Below are 26,629 nucleotides of genomic sequence, written 5' to 3'. Positions count from 1 at the left end.
GGAAAGCAAAATAAGTAAAATGAAAGATATTCATGTAAACTTATGTAAGTAACATAAAAGAAAGTGTAAGAATTCACTTCAGATTGGAAGAACAAAGGCAACAAATGGTGGTGGCACACATAATCTGATAAATACAACAACAGATACACAAGAAATGAAGCATTTAGCAAGTGTAAGAATTGTTTTAAAAATTCCTACTTTGCTCTTCACAGCAGAAGGCTTGGATATAAGATCAATTTTCTTCACATTTTTAACAATGATGCAAGTATATTTTAAGAACAGAAGTTCATTGAGTGTTGTCTATATTTTGGTTTTTAGATTTTACTTCCGATACCAGTACACATCAGAAACGATCTGCTCTGCCTGTATTTTGGTTTTTAGTTCTATTTCCGATATGTATTGCAAATAAAACCTAAAACTCAAAATACGGGGAGTCAACAGAATTTTATCATAAAATTTATACTTTTTGCTCTCTGTGCCCCCCAGTGGGCTCACTTCACTTTTCTGAGTCTGAGTACGTACTTGGCCACAACGAGGACCAGCCCTTGCAGCATTAATCCCTTTCCATGCTGCAAGTTTCTTCACAGCTCTTTTATCCCATCTTCACATATGATTTTGTACACATGTGTAGTCCGTCCCTGACCCCTCCCCCCCCCCCCCCCCCCCCTCCAACTTATAACTATCTAAGAGTGGATGAAAGGTGCACACACCTGCACACCACTTGATACAGCTGCTCACCCTTCACTATGTGAAGTCCACGTTAGATAATTCATATTAAAGTCTTACTGCAATTTAGTGCTTCAAACATGTCTTGCAGTAGTTGTGATGTTGTTCTAAACCAAGTCACTATATTTGTACTTAACATGCAGTTGGCATCAACTTGCAAGAGTAGCTGATGAAATCAAGTATTGTCCAGGTTGCTCTCTGAAAAAAACTGAAGATTCCAGATTCTTGGTATTAACACTTCTTATTTTTACTTCACTCTTCACAAATAACATTTTCACATAACAAAAAATTTTCATATCTGCTATGCCGTACTGTTCAGACAAAGACTAATTGCACAGTACTTCATTGTTCTAGCAGCCTAAAAGCAGAGACTGTCCTGAAGTGATCCACTGAGCCAATGCAGTGCAAGTGACGAAGTGGTCCCTTTGTCACCAATTTCATAGTATATATAAATTACAGTTCCTTCTAGAAACATCCATAACATACAGCCATGGGAGAAATATTGCTCGAGTGATGAGAGAAAAGTATCTACAAGACATCACTAGTACAATTAAGCCAAATGCTTGTTTCCAGGATGTGGCAGCAAGAAACGCTGAAGTGGATGATCTGGATTCTGAATGTGTTGCAGTGTTCCTGGCTGGCACAAACAATGTGGCTAGGAATGAAACAAGAAGACTTCAGCTTTCCCTTAATGAAACATTACATTGTTTAAGAAACACTAATGTCCTAGTTTTCTCAGTGCCTCACCGCCATGATCTACCCATGTGGTCTTGCGTCAATTTAGAAGTAAGAAAAGCAAATGGAATTGTGTTTAATATTTGTAAGAAATATACAAATGTATTATTTGTGGACATCAGTAGATTAGGAAGAAGATTTCATATATTACATGGACTTCACCTGAACAGTCTTGGTAAAAAATATGTTAGTGAAAGAATTCTTGAATTTTCCAAAAAAGTAGTATTAGACTTTGACACTAAATTAAGTGAGAGTAGTTCTACATCAATCCAATATAGTAAAATGAAAGCAGGTTTAAAGAACCAGGGAAATGTGACTCACTGACCAAGCCTAGTCCAGACCAGACTTGGTCACTTCCTGTTGACCAGGGCCTAACCCATATTAAAAAACAGCAAATAAATAGTTCAGCAGGCAGTATCTCCGAATATAATAACATTATACCTAACTATACTGCTAAGATTATGTTTCTTAACATACAGGGCTTATTAGATAAAAGGGGAATTATGACCTCAGATGTTAAGCCCCATAGAGCTCAGAGCCAATTATTAGATAAAACAGATGCATTGCATATTCTGAGCAAGGAAAAGCAAATAGAAATCCTTGGTTTAGTTGAACATTGGATGAACCCTGATGGCATTAACTTGACAGGCATTCCAGATTTTAAAGTAGCCTCTTACTTTTGTCGTAAAGATAAGAAATGAGGTGGCTCTGCCATTTTAATTAAGAACCACCTTGTTTTTGAACCACTACCTAGTGTAACAAATTTATCTGTGGAGGAAACTTTTGAAATATCTGCCTGTTACATTGAGGCTTATGGAACAGCCTTTATCTGTATTTACAGAAACCCAGCATTGGAAAATAAGAGAGAATGTTTTGAAAGGTTGGACATCTTATTAAACACATTGTTTTTAATGAAAGTTAATGTAATTATAATGGCTGATTTTAATATTAATTTCAGCTCCAGTACTTCTGACAACTTGGAAATAAATAGCTTATTTAAAAGCAATGGGATGAATATCATGCTGAAGAAAGTAATCACCAGACGTGGTAGTGGAAACATAGGTACTTGTATAGACAATATTGTTACAACTTTTCATTCTTCAAAAATACATTACAAATATGATTGACACTCTTCTATCTGATCATCATGGAATTATTATTCATGTAAACATGGATGCAATGATTTTTAATGTCACCAAGCCGTCTGTGATTTATAAGACACGACTTACAATTAGTGACTGTAATATACCTGTTTTTCTAAAATATCTCAGAGAAATTTATTGGTTGTGTGTGTATGGTAAAACTGGAGCAGAAAACCAGTTCAACAAATTTCTTGAATTATTCATGTTGGCAGTTAACATTAGCCTGCCACTAAAGAACAAATGTGTTAAAATGAGCAGCAGGGTATTCACTATCAATAAAAATAAGTGGCACACACAGGGACTAGCAAAGAATTAATCTTGTCTGCATGCCAAAGTAAGATATAAAGAACGCAAATATCAGTACAGAATGGGTATTAAGAAAGCTAAATTAGAATATAATTGCAAATTGGTTGCACAAGCTATTAATAAACCAAAAAAAATGTGGAAAATCATTAATGAGAATCTAGCATCGGGTAGAAAAGAATTTGTATCTAGATCCAAAATTAGTGCTGATAGTTTTAATAATTATTTTGTATACAGTGTAGATAGTGTAGTTACTAAGATACCTGGTAGTAAACATGAACCTAGCTACTGTCTGAATGTTGCCTATAAAAACCAAAATGCTATGGAAAATGTGTTTTATTTTGAACACATTTGTGTAGAACATGTACACTCTGTCATTCTTTCTCTTAGCAAAAGTGAGTCACTGGTTATTTACAATATCAGCTCTAAAATATTGAAACTTAGTAGTCATAATATAGCAGGGGTCCTCTCTCACATTATAAGCTACTGCCTTGATGAAAGATGTTTCCCTAAAAAATTAAAAGTAGCTAAAGTAATCCCAGTCCACAAAAAAGGTGACAATAATTTGCCTAGCAATTATAGGCCAGTTTCTCTTGTACCGCTTTTATCCAAGGTCATTGAGAAACTAATGAGTATTCAAATAATCAATTTTCTAGATTCTCACCAATTACTTTCAAATAGCAAGTTTGGGTTTAGAAAAAATCTATCAACATGTGATGCTGTTATGAGTTATATATGTAACTTTCTCGAAGCAAAAGAAGAAAAATTTATTATAAGTACAAAGTGTTTTGATTTATCAAAAGCGTTTGACACTGTGTGCCACAACACTCTGCTGCTGAAATTAAAAACTGTAGGTTTCTCAGTCTCTGCGGTTAAAATTATTCAGTCATACTTATCTAATAGATCTCTAACTGTTAACTTCAATAACCAATATTCTAGTTTCTTACCCGTTAACCATGGTGTTCCTCAAGGGTCAATCTTGGGCCCTCCCATGTTCGTATTATATATGAATGACCTACCTAGCAATGTAATAGATGATATTACAAACTGATATTTGTATGCAGATGATATCATTTTAAGTGTTACAGTGCCTACGAACAATAACATAAGTAACTCTACCTCACTCAAGGTAGATATACTTTCTGACTGGTGCAATGCCAACAGCCTGTCGATGAACATAAATAAAACACAGGAATTAAACATTTCTTATAACAATAGAATCACATTAGACACAGCTCCTGTAAAGTTTCTTGGCATTGTTTTGCAAAATAATTTAAGCTGGCAGGCACATGTGAATTACTTAACACCACATATTTATAAAAGAATATTTATGCTCAGAAAACTACAAGCAACAGTAGACGAGAAAATTTTGCTTTCTGTCTATTATAGTTATATTCACTCTCATTTGACGTATGGGACAATCTTGTGGGGAAATAATTGCTACTCAAAATGCTTATTTACAGCCCAGAAAAAACTGTCAGACTGATATGTAAAGTACCACCTAGAACTCACTGTAGAGAATTATTTACTAAACTTAGTATTATGACCTTGCCATGTATATACATATTGCAATGTCTCTTGTACATTAAAAAGAACTTGTCTAGTTTTGATTTGAATTCTGATGTACATAGTTATAACACGCAACACTGTAATGATGTAAGAAAAGACTACTGCTCATATACCAAAAATCTAAACAGTTTCAAACACACATCTGTAAAGCTATGTAATAAACTACCAGTCAGTTAAGAGTCGGGAGCTGAAAATATTTAAGATATTTGTAAGAACTTTATTAATTCAAAATTGTTTTTATACAATGGAAGATTTCTGTGAGCATAATTTCTAACATAGATTAATTATTTGTGTATTTATTGTCATTGATGTTTGTACATTTATTGACATTGCCTATACAAGCTTTATATCCCTGTAAATGTTTTGTTTTTTGGGCAATAAAAACCAATCAATCAATCATCACAAGATCATTTCCACTTTTCAGAATGAAGACAGATTTGAAAAAAAATTATACTTTTTCTGAATGGAAAACTATTAGAAGCGTAACAGAAACAGAAGATATTTATGTGAATATGAATATAAATGACTTGTTTTTCTGAAATATGCCGTGTCACAAGATTTACATAATGAAAGTTTGTAAATTTATCAACTGTAAGTGGTATATGTTTTGAATGATCTTGAATCATTTAATTTATTACACAGAATAAAAGTCGTTATATTTTGTACTTGGTCGTAACATTTATAGGACTTTTTTTTAGCATAACACAAAAGTATCTAAAATTATTATTACATGTTGGACCAACTTTGAACAATAAATAACTTCGCCAGAGGGCTGATACAGTGTGTAATTATGCTAAACCATTAATCAGATACTTGTACCCAAAAATCTGTATGACTATAGCTGAAAATAAAGCAGAAGTTGAAGTTTCCATAATTTGAAGAAGTTCCCTTAAATCTCGGATTGTTGTAGCTGTTGGTCCCCATTGTCAGGTTTGACCTACCATTCCTCTTCCAAATTTTACAAAAGTGCTGATTGCGTAGCAAAGTTCACTCAACATGGTATACATTCCACTTTTCATGGCAATCTATGTGTGCACACTTCATTTCTGGCAAAAGTAATAAACCGAAAACACAACATGGTTTGGGATGGGGCACAGGTCATCAAGTACCTGTACAGTGGTAGACCCTGACCATGCAGGGATCACACTATTGGTGCCTGAACTAGAAACTCTCAATGTATGCTAATGAGTATGTGCCCATCAAGGCTGGGGCACGATGTCTCTGGGCAACAGCTAACTGGCCAGATTGCCTTTGCTGTGGCTGGGTGGTGCCTGCAGGAACAGCCTGTGTATGGAGTGGGAGGCACCAAGGCACACAAATGAAGTGGCTTAAACTTTCTCTTGCTGGTGGCTGCACAGTCCCAGCAGTCTTTTCTAAAGGAAAGGTTACTACAAGGTGGAGAGATATGACTCCACAATGTGTTTTCTTTTCTGGCTAAATCCTGGGAGGAATTTAGGGCTAAGAGATGAGGGGAGAAATACTCTCCACAATACTTAGTTTGTTCTACAGCCAACAGGGATTCCTTTTTGGCCACAAAATCATTCCCTTTGTTGAATACCTTGAGAACAAATTTAAGGAAGTAGCAGTGGTTCTGAAAATGAAAAGTGGTTAAGTTCTGATTAAAAAGGTATCCACTGTTCATTCATGGATGCTGCTTGCCTGTAACAAGCTGGGTGACATTCCTGGAGCTATCGTCCCCCATAAAAATCTCAATATGGTGCAAGGTATGATCATCCACCACGAGCTCCTTTTACAGACTGAACTACTGCAAAAAGCAAAGAGTGCTTCACTGCAAATTTAAATTCAGCCAAAATCTCTCAGACAAACAGAAGCTAAATGATGCCAAAGTTAGCATAAGGAGGGCTATGTGTGAAGCGTTCAGTGAATTCAAAAGTAAAATTCTATGTACCGACTTAACAGAAAATCCTAGGAAGTTCTGGTCTTTTGTTAAATCAGTAAGTGGATCAAAACAGCATATCCAGACACTCTGGGATGATAACAGCATTGAAACAGAGGATGACACACGTAAAGCTGAAATACTAAACACCTTTTTCCAAAGCTGTTTCACAGAGTTCACTGCAGTTCCTTCTCTAAAACCTCGCACGAACGAGAAAATGGCTGGCATTGAAATAAGTGTCCAAGGAATAGAAAAGCAACTGGAATCACTCAACAGAGGAAAGTCCACTGGACCTGATGGGATACCAATACGATTCTACACAGAGTACGTTAAAGAACTTGCCCCTCTTCTAACAGCCACGTACCGCAAGTCTCTAGAGGAACAGAAGGTTCCAAATGATTGGAAAAGAGCACAGGTAGTTCCAGTTTTCAAGAAGGATCGACGAACAGCTGCGCTAAACTATAGGCCTATATCTCTGACATCGATCTGTTGTAGAATTTTAGAACATGTTTTTTGCTCACGTATCATGTCATTTCTGGAAACCCAGAGTCTACTCTGTAGGGATCTACATGGATTCCAGAAACAGCGAACGTGTGAGACCCAAGTCACTTTATTTGTTCATGAGACCCAGAAAATATTAATACAGGCTCCCAGGTAGATGCCATTTTCCTTGACTTCCGGAAGGTGTTTGATACAGTTCTGCACTGTCGCCTGATAAACAAAGTAAGAGCCTACAAAATATCAGACCAGCTGTGTGGCTGGATTGAAGAGTTTTTAGCAAACAGAACACAGCATGTTGTTCTCAATGGAGATGCGTCTATAGCCGTTAAAGTAACCTCTGGAGTGCCACAGGGGAGTGTTATGGGACCATTGCTTTTCACAATATATATAAATGACCTAGTAGATAGTGTTGGAAGCTCCATGCGGCTTTTCGCTGATGATGCTGTAGTATACAGAGAAGTTGCAGCATTAGAAAACTGCAGTGAAGTGCAGGAAGATCTGCAGTGGTGCAGGAAGATATGCAGTGGATAGGCACTTGGTGAAGGGAGTGGCAACTGACCCTTAACATAGACAGATGTAATGTATTGCCAATACATAGACAGAAGGATCCTTTATTGTATGATTATATGATAGTGGAACAAACACTGGTAGCAGTTACTTCTGTAAAATATCTGGGAGTATGCGTACAGAACAATTTGAAGTTGAATGATCATATAAAATTAATTGTTGATAAGGCGGGTGCCAGGTTGAGATTCATTGGGAGAGTCCTTAGAAGATGTATTCCATCAACAAAGGAGGTGGCTTACAAAACACTCATTCGAACTATACTTGAGTATTGCTCATCAGTGTGGGATCCGTACCAGGTCAGGTTGACAGAGGAGATAGAGAAGATCCAAAGAAGAGCGGCGCATTTCGTCACAGGGTTATATTGTAAGCGTGATAGCGTTACGGAGATGTTCAGCAAACTCAAGTGGCAGACTTTGCAAGAGAGGCACTCTGCATTGCAGTGTAGCTTGCTGTCCAGGTTTCGAGAGGGTGCATTTCTGGATGAGGTATCGAATATATTGCTTTCCCCTACTTATACCTCCCAAGGAGATCACGAATGTAAAATCAGATAGATTCAAGTGCACACAGAGGCTTTCCGGCAGTCGTTCTTCCCACAAACCATACGCAACTGGAACGCGAAAGGGAGGTAATACAGAGGCACGTAAAGTGCCCTCTGCCACACACCGTTGGGTGGCTTACGGAGTATAAATGTAGATGTAGATGTATTGAGCCATATCCTCACAAATGATGGCAGCAGGTGAGTCTAGAGCATGATCTCTCTAATTCGTTTACCAACAAAAATTGCCAAACAGCTCTTCACACCCCTAAATGACAACTGATAGTGTGATCCTCCAGTGGAACTGTATCAGTTTTCTCCACAATTTGGCTGAGCTGTGTCATCTCTTATGCATTTCCCATGCTTTCTGCATTGTCCTCCAGGAAACTTGGTTCTCAGCATTGCAAACCTCCTGCCTTCCTTGGCTATTGGGGCTATTTAAAGAATTGAGTTGATTATGGCAGAGCATTGGGTGGAGTTTGCACATATGTTCTGGACTCTGTCTACAGCAAATGTTTGCAACTCGATATGACTTTGGTGGCTGTGGCTGTTTGTGTGAGGATGTCTCTGGATTTTACAGTCTGTAATACACTCCTGGAAATTGAAATAAGAACACCGTGAATTCATTGTCCCAGGAAGGGGAAACTTTATTGACACATTTCTGGGGTCAGATACATCACATGATCACACTGACAGAACTACAGGCACATAGACACAGGCAACAGAGCATGCACAATGTCGGCACTAGTACAGTGTATATCCACCTTTCGCAGCAATGCAGGCTGCCATTCTCCCATGGAGACGATCGTAGAGATGCTGAATGTAGTCCTGTGGAACGGCTTGCCATGCCATTTCCACCTGGCGCCTCAGTTGGACCAGCGTTCGTGCTGGACGTGCAGACCGCGTGAGATGACGCTTCATCCAGTCCCAAACATGCTCAATGGGGGACAGATCCGGAGATCTTGCTGGCCAGGGTAGTTGACTTACACCTTCTAGAGCACGTTGGGTGGCACGGGATACATGCAGACGTGCATTGTCCTGTTGGAACAGCAAGTTCCCTTGCCGGTCTAGGAATGGTAGAACGATGGGTTCGATGACGGTTTGGATGTACCGTGCACTATTCAGTGTCCCCTCGATGATCACCAGAGGTGTACGGCCAGTGTAGGAGATTGCTCCCCACAAAATGATGCCGGGTGTTGGCCCTGTGTGCCTCGGTCGTATGCAGTCCTGATTGTGGCGCTCACCTGCACGGCGCCAAACACGCATACGACCATCATTGGCACCAAGGCAGAAGCGACTCTCATCGCTGAAGATGACACGTCTCCATTCGTCCCTCCATTCACGCCTGTCGCGACACCACTGGAGGCGGGCTGCACGATGTTGGGGCGTGAGCGGAAGACGGCCTAATGATGTGCGGGACCGTAGCCCAGCTTCATGGAGACGGTTGCGAATGGTCCTCGCCAATACTCCAGGAGCAACAGTGTCCCTAATTTGCTGGGAAGTGGCGATGCGGTCCCCTACGGCACTGCGTAGGATCCTACGGTCTTGGCGTGCATCCGTGCGTCGCTGCGGTCCGGTCCCAGGTCGACGGGCACGTGCACCTTCCTCCGACCACTGGCGACAACATCGATGTACTGTGGAGACCTCACGCTCCACGTGTTGAGCAATTCCGCGGTACGTCCACCCGGCCTCCCACATGCCCACTATACACCCTTGCTCAAAGTCCGTCAACTGCACATACGGTTCACGTCCACACTGTCGCGGCATGCTACCAGTGTTAAAGACTGCGATGGAGCTCCGTATGCCATGGCAAACTGGCTGACACTGACGGCGGCGGTGCACAAATGCTGCGCAGCTAGCGCCATTCGACGGCCAACACCCGGTTCCTGGTGTGTCCGCTGTGCCGTGCGTGTGATCATTGTTTGTACAGCCCTCTCGCAGTGTCCGGAGCAAGTATGGTGGGTCTGACACACCGGTGTCAATGTGTTCTTTTTTCCATTTCCAGGAGTGTATGTGTCTGCCTACCAATGGTGAAGTGGCTCAGAACATGTTGTCTGCATTGATTTGTCTCTTTATTTTGGGTGTCATCAATACCAGCAAGCCTTTGTGGAGTGGTACTACGACCACTGGCAGTGGGCATGGCAGTGAAACTTTGTACGCAGAGCTCAGTCTTTGTCTCTTGAATACCGGTGGCCCAAACACTTCAGTGTGGCATGTGGATCATATTCCCATTTTTAGCCCTGGTCTTCTCACCTCCAACCTTTGGAGAGTCCTTGATTATCTGTGTGACAATGATCACTTCCTGATCGTCCTGTCCCTCCTTCAGCATCACTAAACAGAGTGTCCTCCCAGATGAGCTCTTAACTACACTGACTGGGTTGTCTTTGCCCCTGCCATTGCCCTTAGCACCCCACCATTGCAGCAGACTTAGTGATTCTCTATTCCTCAGGATCTAACCCCCCCCCCCCCCTTTCCCCTTGGGCAGTACCTTGGTGGAATTCATCATAGTGGCAAGCAGTGATTGCAAGCATGCTCTCTGATGCCATAAGTGACAGCCATTGATGGAACACCTCATTGCCTTTAAACATCTCCATGACCTGGTCCACTATCTAATAAAACAACACAAATAAGAACACTGGGAATGTATGTTACTACCATTGGACTGCATACCCCTCTTTTGCAAGTTTGGACAAAGGTTTAGCACATCTATGGATGCCAGTCCTCCACAAGTGTATATGGTGTCTCCATGAATACTGTCGCTGAAGATTTTGCTCTGTTTTATGCTCAAACCTCTGTGTCTGAGCATTAGCAGCTTGCATTTCATGTCTTCAAGCAGTGGCTTTAGTGAATTCACTTACCTTTCACCACAGATCATATAGAGCCATATTAGTTGTTTGGTGAGTTTGATTTCCTTAGTGCTCCAGCCCTTTGCCTTAACACAGCTCCAGGGCCAGAACACGTCCATAGGCAATACTCAAAATACCTATCCGTGGAGTGCCAAAATCATGTCCCTGCCATTTTCAACCATATTTAGAAAACGTGATCGTCCTCATACTGGAACTGGGTAAACACCCCAATTAGTCTCACTAATGTTCTCTGCAAGTTGCTCAAATGTATGGCGAGTTGGGCAGCTGTGTTTGTACCTCGAATCTTGGGGTCTTTTGGCACTGTCCCTAGGTGGTTTTTGCCAAGGCCGTACTGTTGCTCACAATTTAATGTGCCTGAAGCCTGCTACTGGTCAGCGTTTATGCTTCGTTACCACCATATTGCTGTCTTCTTCGAATTGCAAAATGCCTATGACACTACATGACATCATCACATCCTCATTAACCTACATCAGTGGGCTCTCCAAGGCTGGCTCCTGATTTTTGCTGAAATCCTTGTCACACCAAGTTTAAGTTGGTGCTTCCCACAGTACCTCACATATACAAGAGAATGGGGTACCACTGGGCTCAGTATTGAGTGTGGCTGTCAATGGTCTGGCTGCAGCTATGGGTTCACAGTGTCATCCTCCCTGTGTGCTGACAATTGTAGCATTTTCTATTGCTTCTCTGCTCTGGATGTTGCTAAACATTGACTGCAGTGTGCCATATGTAATGCACAGTACCAAGGTGTCACCTGTGGCTTCCAGTTTTCAGCTGCCGAGACATGACTCACACATTTCTGTCACCTTCATATTGCCAGTGCACAACCAGATCTCTACCTCGATGACCAGCTGCTCGATATAGTGGAGTATTATCACTTTTTGCAACTGGTTTTAAATGCACCAATCTTTGCCAATTAACTCTTTGGAGACCAAGCCTGAGCATAGCTTGGGCCACAACTTTGTGTTTAAAAGAATGCTCCCGACTATATGTCGGGCCATGATTTTCTTGACGTGCATGTCATCTGTCTCTCAAAAACTGGACTCATTTCATATGGGAACAATGTTTGGACATCTCGCAACCTGCCTTGGCTGGTGCTGCCTCTTGTTGTGCATTTCAATAGTTATTTCAAAAGAAACATTAGTAAACTTAATAGCTGTTGTCATGAATGGCTGAGCCACCATGATCCCATTGACATAATTTCAAGTGTGTGCTCATTAGGTTTAACAGCTTGCTGTAATTCTGCTACAAATACATCACGTTTGTTGAGTGAGCAAGAAATTTTGGAAACTTATGAGGAAGAAATTTCTCATCTCACCTCGCACTTCTTTTCTTGGGAGGATAATTATACTTTCTGTCATAATTATTTTAAAATTTTTATTCTATCACAGAAATAAAGTAAATATGGCAAATAAATCTTGAAGTGTGGCCACTTTTTAGTATGTCTTATTGTTGAAGATACATCAGTTACATATGTGCCTGTAACGCTTTCAAGAATGGCATAAATGGCTTGTTTGTTAGGTACAGTATTGTTCTAAGTGGCTAGTCAGCAAAGTGTTAAGTGAATGGGCTGGTCACACTTAATACTCTTTGTTGCCCCAGTAACAGCAGATGGGGTACAGACTGATCAACAATTTTGTGGCACTACAAAGCTGTGATCCTTTCCTGTCTTGACTGGGAGTATGGCATATGGCTCAGAACTGCCTTCAGGATTGTGGGTACTGGACCCGATACACCATTGTGGAGTCCAACTTGTGACAGGTGCATTTTGAACCAGCTCTGAGAACAGCCTACTCCTGGAGGCTTGGGTCCCTTTACTATATATCAGATGCCAACAATTGTTGCTCAACTATGCTGTATACCTTCACTGCTCCCCTGAGCATCTGAACTAGCATGGGCTTTTTCCTGCTAGGGAGATCCATCTCCCATGACAGAGACCCAGGATGAAGTCATGCTCGCAGTTCACATACAGTGTCTCTGCCTTAAACTCCAGTTTCCCCCACTGTTGCCTCTTGTAGGGGGCACTTCCATATGCACCCATGGTTGTACTCTGTCCTCATACCTGTGTTGGCCTATTATTTGGACCGAAATACTCTGTTCCTGTGGCCGTCCTTGATGCACTAACAGTTCGGAAATGGTACACTCTGATGGCTTTATGGTTGATGAACAAAATGATTTTGCCTTCACACCCATGTTAGGTACAGTTAACTACGCTTGCTGCCAACCGGTAGCAGTGTATTCACTGCAGAATTGGTGGCCATCACTTGAGCCTTCAGTTTCATTTGTTCTCCCACTGGTGAGAAATTCTTAATAAACTGGTCTTTAGGCTATCAGCTGGTGCTACCCTCAAGACGCATTGGTTGTGACTATCCAGGATCGCTTTTCTGACTTCCATCAAGCTGGATGGTCATCTTCGGATCCCAAGTTGGGCTGGGATCCCAAGGAATGAAGGTACTGACTGGTTAGCCAGTTGGGTTACCAGGATGCTGAGTTTGGAGATGGGGGTACTGGAACCGAACTTTCAGTCAACTCTACATCATCAATTGTTGGGGACTTAGAACATGGATTGGTGTGCACCCACCTTTTGAAATCTCACAAGTCGAGCATACGGTGACTACTTACTCTGACATTGCTGAATCTCACCTTCAGTGATCACTGCGTGTCGATTCCCGTCTTCTGCTAATAGTGACATCCTCACCACTGACTTTTACAAATATTCCAACTGCTACCAAGTTCACCAGGTAACTTTGCATTGTGTAACACCTAGTCACTGGTCGCTTCCTTGCTGCCAGTATTTTTATTGATATGCGCAACCATGGATTATCTTTAAATGCGAACATTTTAGGTTAGGCTTTACTGTGATTGTACATCCATCTGCGTATTTTCAGGTATTAACCAATATATTACCCCAACGTTTTTCAACCTTTCTGAATATGCGAGCCCTTTCCAAGTAAAAATATTCTGGTGACCCCCAGATCCATAATAAAAGTGTGTCAGAGTTTTCAAAGGCAACATATTTAATTTTCTTTCTATTGATACTATACTGATAGAGAAATCAAGTGCAATGTGAAAAGAGGTTGCAGTGCTTTGTGAGCAGAGGTATAATTATATTCTTTGCCGCAGTAGAGGCGTGGGGATGAGAAGGAGTCAGCAGGAGCATAGTCGCACTTTTTCGCTCACTACAATCAGTTGTCCGAGTATGCCACCAAGTTCAGACGTGATTATTGTCTTTGCACTTCGTTCTAAGTGTGCATAAAATGGACAAGTTTCTTCTGCTTTCTCCTATGGCCGCAAACCCCTGAGTGAGGCTTTGCGACCTCCCAGGGGGTCACAACCCACAGGTTGAAAAACACTGTGTTACCCCAACCTTTAGGCAGTTATTATATGTAACAGACATAATCTTAAGACCCCCTGCTTTTTAAAGTTTGCTCTCATACAATCACTCCTTCCACCCTCACTCCCCCTCTCAATTTCTCTTTCTTTTCCTCTCCCTCTGCCTCCAGCCTTCCATATCTGTCTATGAATCCCAACCAAAATCATTATTTGTGTATAATATTTTTTACCACTGTAGCCAACATAATTGTTGTACTTAAAGTTTGTAACATGTCACCTGATTGTATAAACGAGTATGAAGTTGTTTAAGCTATATCAACTTGTCAAAATTGGATTTATATACCACCCAAAATATTTATTCCACCACATGTATTTACCATCTCAAAGCAAACATCTCCAAAATCCTTTAAAATTTATTCTTTAATAATGTTATTACAATGTATATTCTTTGTACTTTGTTATAATGTTTTCTCTTCTGCTATACAATCCTTGCACCTAATAGTTTCCAGACATATTTGATCACAAAGTGTGACAGTATACATGGGACATGTTACGACAGTGAAAGGATCCTGTGATCACTGGAGATACTCTGTTGTACATATTTTATTTTTATTGTTAAATATACATTTAGATGTTTGTCAAAAGAAACCCAAAACCATGTTCTGAAATAGTGTTTTGTTTCTCCATTTTACAGTGCCACAAGTTTCTCCAAAAAATCATAACACAAAACACACACAAAAGTCATACTAACAAATGTAAATCCACCTGATGGTGGAGGTATAAGCCTTTGAAATGCATTGTGGCAATAATCAAATAGTGAATGGTAACAACAAATTTCTTGTTTGATTTAATAATTAACATGCATTATCTGTTGTTACGCGTGCCATAGCACCATTGTAGTAGAAATGCAAGTTCTGGCTAACTGGCTCTGTTACTGACTGCAATTCTGACAGTAATTATCCTCACACCTATCTCAACCCCTGTAGGTAATGCTGAGGTGACAGCAAGGTCAGACTTAACTGTCCATGTAGTGCTTAATGATATAATGTAATACATTATTATTATTATTATTATTATTATTTCTTTCTTTGTCTGTCTCTATAAGTGGTAGCAGGTGGATGTGTGACAAGCTCCACCACATTGGTATTGTTCAGAAGTGTGTATTCCAGTTGTGCATTAGAAAGTATTTAAGCAAGTTATCGAGATAGCAAAGTTTATTCGTACATTCACGGTGACGATACTCATCTGTTCATCTCTCTGTGACATGCTGAGAATCCTGCATCAAAAGGATCGAAGCAGACAAGAATAATTTGCGTGAGCAGAAGAGGGGCGATCTGGAACCAGTATTGTCATACTGAACTCTATGCACAATGGCGGTAACAAGAAAAAGAAGAACGTAAATTTAAATTTGAATAAATGTATTGAATGTTGAAGGTCTGTTTATATTAGTGCCAGTAAAAGTTCACTCAGGATATGTGTACCTTTCAATTTTTTAAAATCATTCCTTCTATATTTTCCTTTTAATTATTTAAGCAGCAAATTTTTATTCAGTTTTCCAATCCAATATAGATAACATTTTATACCCCCCTCCCCCCTGGTTTATGGTTTGGTGGCACCCTAAGTGTTGCGTGTACTTGACCCAGTGCACCATTATGGCGTTTACCTAGCATCGGGAGCTTTTAGAATGAGTCCGGTGGCCAGGGTTCTGGTGGGACCCGGAGTCTCTCCATTGCAGATGCGACGTGCACAACGGCTTGCCAGTTATGTTGCACACATTCGTAGTTCTCCTGAGCATCCATATTACCATCTCCTTTTCCACCTGCTGCAGTTCATCTCCCGCATTGGCGCCAGGTCAGGACTAACAATTGCTGTTCACGTGCAATCCCTTCTGTCTGAACTGTAGTCCTTCTCTTTACCACCTCCCATCCAGGTCCATCCACATACACCTCTATGGTGTACACCTAGGCCTCAGATTCGTCTGGACCTTTCGCGTGACCCTAAGGACTCAGTTACTCCTTCCACTCTCTGTTGTCACTTCATCTAGATTCTTGACGTGTTCTGGGCCTCTGAAGTGGTTTACACTGACGGCTCAATGGCTGATGGTCATGTTGACTTTGCCTATGTCCACAGAGGGCATTTTGAGCAGCATTCCTTCTCCAATGGCTGCAGTGTATTCATTGCAGAGGTGGTGGCCATCTCTCGTTAACTTCAGTACATCCGTTCGTGCCCCAGGGAACCGTTTCTTCTGTGTACTGACTCCTTGGACAGTCTACAAGCTATCGACTGGTGCTACCCTCATGCCATCCTTTGGTAGCATCCATCCAGGAGTCCATCTATGCCCTGGACTGGTCCCATCATTCAGTGGTGTTTGTGTGGACCCCAGGATACATTGGCATCCTAGGCAATGAACTTGCCAACAGGTTGGCCAAACAGGTTAAACAGAAACCGCTTCTGGAGATGGTGCAAATCTGAATCTGACCTACGTTCTGACTTACGCTGTAGGGTTTTCTAGCTTTGGGAGATAGAATGGCATAACAGTGCACACAACAAACTGCGTGTCATTAAGGAGACTACGAATGTGTGGAAGACTTCCGTTTGGGTCTCTCACAGGCAACCAGTTGTCCTCTGCCAGCTCCGCAGTGCCTATGCTTGGGTGACCCAAGGTTACCTCGTGAACTGTGAAGACCCACCTGAGTGTCGGAGCGGTGCCCAGTTGACAGTGGCCCATATCCTGGTGCACTGTCCCACTTTGGCTGCACTATGATGAAGTCTACATCTACATCTACATCTACATGACTACTCTGCAATTCACATTTAAGTGCTTGGCAGAGGGTTCATCGAACCACAATCATACTATCTCTCTACTATTCCACTCCCGAACAGCGAGCGGGAAAAACGAACACCTAAACCTTTCTGTTCGAGCTCTGATTTCTCTTATTTTATTTTGATGATCATTCCTACCTATGTAGGTTGGGCTCAACAAAATATTTTCGCATTCGGAAGAGAAAGTTGGTGACTGAAATTTCGTAAAAAGGTCTCGCCGCGACGAAAAACGTCTATGCTGTAATGACTTCCATCCCAACTCACGTATCATATCTGCCACACTCTCTCCCCTATAACGTGATAATACAAAACGAGCTGCCCTTTTTTGCACCCTTTCGATGTCCTCCGTCAATCCCACCTGGTAATGATCCCACACCGCGCAGCAATATTCTAACAGAGGACGAACGAGTGTAGTGTAAGCTGTCTCTTTAGTGGACTTGTTGCATCTTTTAAGTGTCCTGCCAATGAAACGCAACCTTTGGCTCGCCTTCCTGACAATATTATCTATGTGGTCCTTCCAAATGAAGTTGTTCGTAATTTTAACACCCAGGTACTTAGTTGAATTGACAGCCTTGAGAATTGTACTATTTATGGAGTAATCGAATTCCAACGGATTTCTTTTGGAACTCATGTGGATCATCTCACCCTTTTCGTTATTTAGCGTCAACTGCCACCTGACACACCATACAGCAATCTTTTCTAAATCGCTTTGCAACTGATACTGGTCTTCGGATGACCTTACTAGACGGTAAATTACAGCATCATCTGCGAACAGTCTAAGAGAACTGCTCAGATTGTCACCCAGGTCATTTATATAGATCAGGAACAGTAGAGGTGCCAGGACGCTTCCCTGGGGAACACCTGATATCACTTCAGTTTTACTCGATGATTTGCCGTCTATTACTACGAATTGCGACCTTCCTGACAGGAAATCACGAATCCAGTCGCACAACTGAGACGATACCCCATAGCTCCGCAGCTTGATTAGAAGTCGCTTATGAGGAACGGTGTCAAAAGCTTTCCGGAAATCTAGAAATACGGAATCAACTTGAGATCCCCTGTCGATAGCGGCCATTACTTCGTGCGAATAAAGAGCTAGCTGCGTTGCACAAGAGCGATGTCTTCTGAAGCCATGCTGATTACGTGTCAATAGATCGTTCCCTTCGAGGTGATTCATAATGTTTGAATACAGTATATGCTCCAAAACCCTACTGCAAACCGACGTCAATGATATAGGTCTGTAGTTAAATGGATTACTCCTACTACCCTTCTTGAACACTGGTGCGACCTGCGCAATTTTCCAATCAGTAGGTACAGATCTATCGGTGAGCGAGCGGTTGTATATGAGTGCTAAGTAGGTAGCTATAGTATCAGCGTAATCTGAAAGGAACCTAATCGGTATACAATCTGGACCTGAAGATTTGCCTGTATCAAGCGATTTGAGTTGCTTCGCAACCCCTAAGGTATCTACATCTAAGAAACTCATGCTAGCAGATGTTCGTGTTTCAAATTCTGGAATATTCCATTCGTCTTCCCTGGTGAAGGAATTTTGGAAAACCGTGTTCAATAACTCCGCTTTAGCGGCACAGTCGTCGATAACAGTACCATCGGCACTGCGCAGCGAAGGTATTGACTGCGTCTTGCTGCTTGTGTACTTTACATACGACCAGAATTTCTTCGGATTTTCTACCAAATTTCGAGACAATGTTTCGTTGTGGTACCTATTAAAGGCATCTTGCATCGAAGTACGTGCCAAATTTCGTGCGTCTGTAAATTTTAGCCCATCTTCGTGATTTCGCGTTCTTCTGAACTTCGCATGCTTTTTCCGTTGCCTCTGCAACAGCGTTCGGACCTTTTTTGTGTACCACGGGGGATCCGTTCCATCTCTTACCAATTTATGAGGTATGAATATCTCAATTGCTGTTGCTACTATATCTTTGAATTTGAGCCACATCTTGTCAACATTCGCATAGTCAGTTCGGAAGGAATGGAAATTGTCTTTTAGGAAGGCTTCTCGTGGCACTTTATCCGCTTTTTTAAATAAAATTATTTTGCGTTTGTTTCTGATGGATTTGGAAGAAATGGTATTGAGCCTAGCTACAATGACCTTGTGATCACTAATCCCTGTATCAGTCATGATGCTCTCTATCAGCTCTGGATTGTTTGTGGCTAAGAGGTCAAGTGTGTTTTCGCAACCATTTACAATTCGCGTGGGTTCGTGGACTAACTGCTCGAAATAATTTTCGGAGAATGCATTTAAGACAATCTTGGAAGATGTTCTCTGTCTACCACCGGTTTTGAACAAGTATTTTTGACAACATATCAAGGGATGCTTGAAGTCCTCACCAACTATAACCGAATGAGTGGGGTGTTTATTTGTTACGAGACTCAAATTTTCTCACAACTGTTCAGCAACTATATCATCGCAGTCTGGGGGTCAGTAGAAGGAGCCAATTATTAACTTAGTTCGGCTGTTAAGTATAACCTCCACCCATACCAATTCACACGGAGTATCTACTTCAACTTCACTACAAGATAAACCACTACTGACAGACACAAACACTCCACCACCAATTCTGCCTAATCTATCTTTCCTGAACACCATCTGAGACTTCGTAAAAATTTCTGCAGAACTTATTTCAGGCTTTAGCCAGCTTTCTGTACCTATAACGATATCAGCTTCTGTGCTTTCTATTAGCGCTTGAAGCTCAGGGACTTTTCCAGTGCAACTACAACAATTTACAACTATAATTCCGACTGTTCCTTGATCCAAGCACGTCCTGTAATTGCCAAGCACCCTTTGACATTGCAGCCCATCCTGCACTTTCCCGAGGCCTTCTAACCTAAAAAACCGCCCAGTCCACGCCACACAGCCTCCGCTACCCGTGTAGCCGCCAGCTGAGTGTAGTGAACTCCTGACCTATTCAGCGGAACCCGAAACCCCACCACCCTATGGCGCAAGTCAAGGAATCTGCAGCCAATACGGTCGCAAAACCGTCTGAGCCTCTGATTCAGACCCTCCACCCGGCTCTGCACCAAAGGTCCGCAGTCGGTTCTGTCAACGATGCTGCAGATGGTGAGCTCTGCCTTCATCTCGTAAGCAAGACCAGCAGCCTTCACCAAATCAGATAGCCGCTGGAATCCAGAGAGAATTTCCTCAGATCCAAAGCGACACACGTCATTAGTGCCGACATGTGCTACCACCTGCAGCTGGCTGCACCCTGTGCTCTTCATGGCATCCGGAAGGACCCTTTCCACATCAGGAATGACTCCTCCCGGAATGCACACGGAGTGCACACTGGATTTCTTCCCCTCCTTAGCCGCCGTATCCCTAAGGGGCCCCATTACGCGCCTAACATTGGAGCTCCCAACTACCAGTAAGCCCACCCTCTGCGATTGCCCGGACCTTGAAGGCTGAGAATGATCCTCTGAAACAGGGCAGGCAGCTGCATCTGGCTCAGCCAGAGACAGTGCCTGAAATCGGTTTGTCAGACGCACCGGGGAGGCTTTCTGATCAGCCTCCGGGGACGCCTTTCGCTGCCTGCCACACCTTGGAACGACCTCCCAATCAACCACAGGTGAGGGCTCAGCCCCACTGCGGGCAGCAACCGGGGCAACCACAGCGGCAGATCGATCTGGGGACAGACGGGACGAGGTTGACATCCCCGTGATACCCAAGTCCGGCTCCCAACAGTGGTGCCCATTGGCAACAGCCTCAAGCTGTGCGACCGAAGTCAGCGCCGATTGCAGCCGTGAGCGAAGGGATGCCAAGTCAGCCCTCATCCGAACACAGCAATCGCAGTCCCTGTCCATTCTGATCGATGTTGAACAACAGTTAGCGAAACACGAGTCCGTGCCTAGATAACGCAAGCGAAACAAGCAAAGAATGTATCAACTAACCTGTACAAATGCCTAACGACTGCGCTACAATCTGCTGAATTTACGATTACAGTAACTAAAACTCGAAATTGCACCTCCTATACGAAACTCACACGCAATTTAAATAAGAATCTACGAAGTAAACACTAAAGCGCGATGCTACAACTGTCAAATACTATAATACGCCCGAAATATATGAATTAAACAATGCAAGTACCCAAAAACACGCAAAGAAATTAATTAAGCTATCTAACAAACAAGTAAGTTAGGGTTATACGACTTGCTGCTGCAGCTGCTTATCCAACGGCGGCAGGGAGCACCGGACTCGTTGCCGCTAATTTTATCTGACAGTGCCTCATCGGCTGATTTAATTTTATGTTTTATTCATGAGGGTGGGTTATATCATTTGATCTAAGTTTTTGCACATGTCCTTTGTCCCTCTGTATCCTCCACCCTAGTGCTTCTAGTGTGGAGGTTTTAATGTGTTGCAGAGTGGTTGGCTTATTCTTTTTTATTCTCATGGTCAGCCAGCCATGGTAATCTGCTTTGTTGTTTTAATTGTTTCATTCCGTTTCTTGCATTTCTGTGGTTTTCTTGTCCCCTTTTGTCCATTTACATGTTTGTTGCCCTTCATCGTTCTTGTGATTTCTCCCTTCATTCCGTTTTGAGTTGTCAGTCTCTGTTTTATTCTCACACTTGTGGCATTGTTTTATTCAGAACAAGGGACTGATAACCTTATAGTATGGTCCCTTTCCCCCTCTTTTAATCCAACTAACCAATCCAGTAAGTATGCTGATGGGCTAAACAGGGAAAATAAGTGCTTATGGTCAGTAATTAAACAAAATTTTGTGTTGTGAAGAACACATGAATCTTTTTAAGGCATAGAAAGTTTTAAGAGCTTTTTTCATCTAAAAATAATATTTCTGAGCCAAGTTGAATCTTTTTGACGCAGAATCAATAAGCCCATTAGGAGCCATCTGAAAAGCAGTGGGCCAGGAACGCATCAGACTTAAACCAACTATAACTAACCCAACTCGTATAACCACTACTTCTGCAACAACCATAGATCAGGTTTTCATAAATACAGATAAATATATCTGCAACACACAGACTGCAAACATTGGTTTTAGTGATCACAATGCCAAAATACTAACAATTGCCATTCCAGAATTCACAAAAGCCCAGAAAACTAGAGCTATTGTCAGGAAGTTTAATAACGAAAACATAGATTACTTTGGTTCTCTCTTGAGAAGAGAAATCTGGACTGATGTTTACAGTTCAAACAACACAGATGAGAAGTTTGATAAATTTATGGCCAAGTACAAACATTTTTTTGAAATAGCCTTTCCTAAAGAAATGTCACTTACAAATTCTGTACGCATACCAAATAAATGGATCACAATAGGAATAAAAATATCATGCCAGAATAAAAGGAACTTATATGAATACTCAAAGCAAACCACAAATCCTGCAGTTATCAACTACTTTAAACAATATAAACAAATAAAATAGAAAGAAACTTCCACATGGGAAAAATATATTAAAAACAAAGATTCCTAAACTTACCAAGCAGGAAAGCGCTAGTAGACAGGCACAATAAAATAACACACAAACACACACACAAAATTTCTAGCTTTCGCAACCAACGGTTGCTTCTTCAGGAAAGAGGGAAGGAGAGGGAAAGACGAAAGGATGTGGGTTTTAAGGGAGAGGGTAAGGAGTCATTCCAATCCCGGGAGCGGAAAGACTTACCTTAGGGGGTAAAAAAGGATAGGTATATACTCGCACACACACACACACACGTTCATCCATACATATACAGACACAAGCAGACATATTTGAAGGCAAAGAGTTTGGGCAGAGATGTCAGTCGAGGTGGAAGTGCAGAGGCAAAGATGATGTTGAATGACAGGTGAGGTATGAGTGGCAGCAACTTGAAATTAGCAGAGATTGAGGCCTGGTGGATAACGAGAAGAGAGGATATATTGAAGGGCAAGTTCCCATCTCCGGAGTTTGGATAGGTTGGTGTTGGTGGGAAGTATCCAGATAACCCGGGCGGTGTAACACTGTGCCAATATGTGCTGGCCGTGCACCAAGGCATGTTTAGCCACAGGGTGATCCTCATTACCAACAAACACCGTCTGCCTGTGTCCATTCATGCGAATACAAATACTTAGACAAGCAATAACAAAGGCAAAGAAAATGGAAAATGACAAATAAAAAATTCCAGGAATAAGACTAAAGCAATCTGGAGTATCATAAAAAGAGAAACAGGTACTACATCATTAGCCCACAAAAATATAGAACTTCATGAAAACAACAATAAAATAATCAACTCCACAGTAGTGGCTAACAAATTTAACGACTACTTTTCTAACATAGCACACCACCTGATTACACCACTGTACAAGAAAAGGGACATACAACGAGCTGCAAACTATAGACCTGTATCAGTATTGTCAGGCTTTGGCAAAATTCTTGAAAAACCATTACTTAGAAGGCTGACAGCCTTTAAGCAACATGTGTCTGGCACATTTCTTGACCTTAGTAAAGCCTTCGATGTAATTGATCATAATACTCTGTTGCAGAAGCTATGTAATTATGGGATACAAGGCCTGACAAACAAGTGGATACATTCCTACCTTCATGACCATCAACAGATCACTTAAATAAAATACAATGACTTAAAACCACAAAAAATTGTAATTTCTACAGTAATGCACAAAACATTACATGTGGAGTTCCTCAAGGGTCAGTCCTTGGGCCAATTCTTTTCATTCTTTACGTTAATGATTTGTCAGAAAAAATAACTAAAGGGACAACAGTACTTTTTGCAGATGACACAAATATCCTAATCAAATCATGTGATGAGGAAAGCCTACAAAAAACATCTACAGGTATAATACAAAATTTAACTCAATGGTTCTGAACAAACAAATGAATAATGAGAAAACAGTGACAGTCAATTTTATTAATCTCTGCATTACTTTTTCTGATGTATTTAGATTTACAGTCTGTAAATTTCAACTTGGTACCAGGGTTAGATTCCAGAAAAAGCAAGCTCTGCCCACCACTCAACAGCTACAGCAAGAGGAATATAGTGGATGTGGGCATGGGGATGCATGTAGCATCAGTGAGGGTGCTGTCTGTGCATAGAATGGGGAAGATGCACAAGGTATCTGAATTTGACCGATAGTAAGCTGTGGTGGCATGGAGGATCAGCATAATCATTTCAGAAACTGCATTACTTGTCAGGTGTTCAAGAAGTGCTGTGGTGAGTGTTTTCAACAAATGGTGAAACAAAGGTGAAACCATATCCAGTCGTTAAGGGGTTGGCCGACCACCCCTCATTACAGATATCAGGCATCATGGGCAGGACAGATTGCTAAAGCAAGACAGGTGGCATCTACATCTACATCTACATTCATACTCCGCAAGCCACCTGACGGTGTGTGGCGCAGGGTACCTTGAGTAGCTCTATTGGTTCTCGCTACTATTCCAGTCTCGTATTCTTCGTGGAAAGAACGATTGTCAGTATGCCTCTGTGTCGGCTCTAATCTCTCTCATTTTATCCTCGTGGTGTCTTCCCGAGATGTAAGTAGGAGGGAGCAATACACTTCTTGACTCCTCGGTGAAGGCATGTTCTCGAAACTTCAACAAAAGCCCGTACCGAGCTACTGAGCGTCTCTCTTGCAGAGTCTTCCACTGGAGTTTATCTATCATCTCCGTAACGCTTTCGCGATTACTAAATGATCCTGTAACGAAGCACACTGCCCTCCATTGAATCTTCTCTATCTCTTCTATCAACCCTATCTGGTACGGATCCCACACTGTTGAGCAGTATTCAAGCAGTGGGCGAACAAACGTACTGTAACCTACTTCCTTTGTTTTCAGATTGCATTTCCTTAGGATTCTTCCAATGAATCTCAGTCTGGCATCTGCTTTACCGATGATCAACTTTATATGATCATTCCATTTTAAATCACTCCTAATGCGTACTCCCAGATAATTTATGGAATTAACTGCTTCCAGTCGCTGACCTTCTATTTTGTAGCTAAATGATAAGGGGTCTATCTTTCTACGTATTCGCAGCATATTACGCTTGTCTACATTGAGATTCAATTGCCATTCCCTGCACCATGCCTCAATTCACTGCAAATCCTCCTGCATTTCAGTACAATTTTTCATTGTTGCAACCTCTCAATACACCACAGCATCATCTGCAAAAAGCCTCAGTGAACTTCCGATGTCATCCACCAGGTCATTTATGTATATTGTGAATAGCAACGGTCCTATGACACTCCCCTGCGGCACACCTGAAATCACTCTTACTTCGGACGACTTCTCTCCTTTGAGAATGACATGCTGCGTACTGTTATCTAGGAACTCCTCAATCCAATCACACAATTGGTCTGATAGTCCGTATGCTATTACTTTGTTCATTAAACAACTGTGGGGAACTGTGTCAAAAGCCTTGCGGAAGTCAAGAAACACAGCATCTACCTGTGAACCCATGTCTATGGCCCTCTTGAGTCTCGTGGACGAATAGCGCGAGCTGGGTTTCACACGACCGTCTTTTTTGAAACCCATGCTGACTCCTACAGAGTACATTTCTAGTCTCCAGAAAAGTCATTATACTCGAACATAATACGTGTTCCAAAATTCTACAACTGATCGACGTTAGAGATATAGGTCTATAGTTGTGCACATCTGTTCGACGTCCCTTCTTGAAAATGGGGATGACCTGTGCCCTTTTCCAGTCCTTTGGAACGCTTCGCTCTTCTAGAGACGTACGGTACACCGCTGCAAGAAGGGGGGTAAGTTCCTTCGCGTACTCTGTGTAAAATCTAACTGGTATCCCATCAGGTCCAGCGGCCTTTCCTCTTTTGAGCAATTTTAATTGTTTCTCTATCCCTCTGTCATCTATTTCGATATCTACCATTTTGTCATCTGTGTGACAATCTAGAGAAGGAACTACAGTGCAGTCTTCCTCTGTGAAACAGCTTTGGAAGAAGACATTTAGTATTTCAGCCTTTAGTCTGTCATCCTCTGTTTCAGTACCATTTGGGTCACAGAGTGTCTGGACATTTTGTTTTGATCCACCTACCGCTTTGACATAGGACCAAAATTTCTTAGGCTATTCTGCCAAGTCAGTACATAGAACTTTACTTTCGAATTCATTGAACGCCTCTCGCATAGCCCTCCTCACACTACATTTCGCTTCGCATAATTTTTGTTTGTCTGCAAGGCTTTGGCTATGTTTATGTTTGCTGTGAAGTTCCATTTGCTTCTGCAGCAGTTTTCTAACTCGGTTGTTGTACCACGGTGGCTCTTTTCCATCTCTTACGATCTTGCTTGGCACAGACTCATCTAATGCATATTGTACGATGGTTTTGAACTTTGTCCACTGATCCTCAACACTATCTGTACTTGAGACAAAACTTTTGTGTTGAGCCATCAAGTACTCTGAAATCTGCTTTTTGTCACTTTTGCTAAACAGAAAAATCTTCCTACCTTTTTTAATATTTGTATTTACAGCTGAAATCATCGATGCAGTAACCGCTTTATGATCGCTGATTACCTGTTCTACGTTAACTGATTCAAATAGTTCGGGTCTGTTTGTCACCGGAAGGTCTAATATGTTATCGCCACGAGTCGGTTCTCTGTTTAACTGCTCAAGGTAGTTTTCAGATAAAGCACTTAAAAAAAATTCAATGGATTCTTTTTCCCTGCCACCAGTTATGAACGTTTGAGT

General features: G+C 41.7%; 1 protein-coding gene across 1 annotated transcript in view; it reads right to left on the bottom strand.

Annotated features, from left to right (window-relative positions):
- LOC126338779 (uncharacterized) overlaps positions 1-26,629 on the bottom strand; it is a 224,180-nt gene that overhangs the window by 1,118 nt on the left and 196,433 nt on the right. The gene's annotated exons all lie outside the window — the stretch shown is intronic.

This window comes from Schistocerca gregaria, chromosome 1 (genome assembly GCF_023897955.1).
Source record: "Schistocerca gregaria isolate iqSchGreg1 chromosome 1, iqSchGreg1.2, whole genome shotgun sequence".
In the NCBI taxonomy this organism is placed as follows: domain Eukaryota; kingdom Metazoa; phylum Arthropoda; class Insecta; order Orthoptera; family Acrididae; genus Schistocerca; species Schistocerca gregaria.
This window is presented reverse-complemented; position numbering and strand designations above follow the sequence as displayed.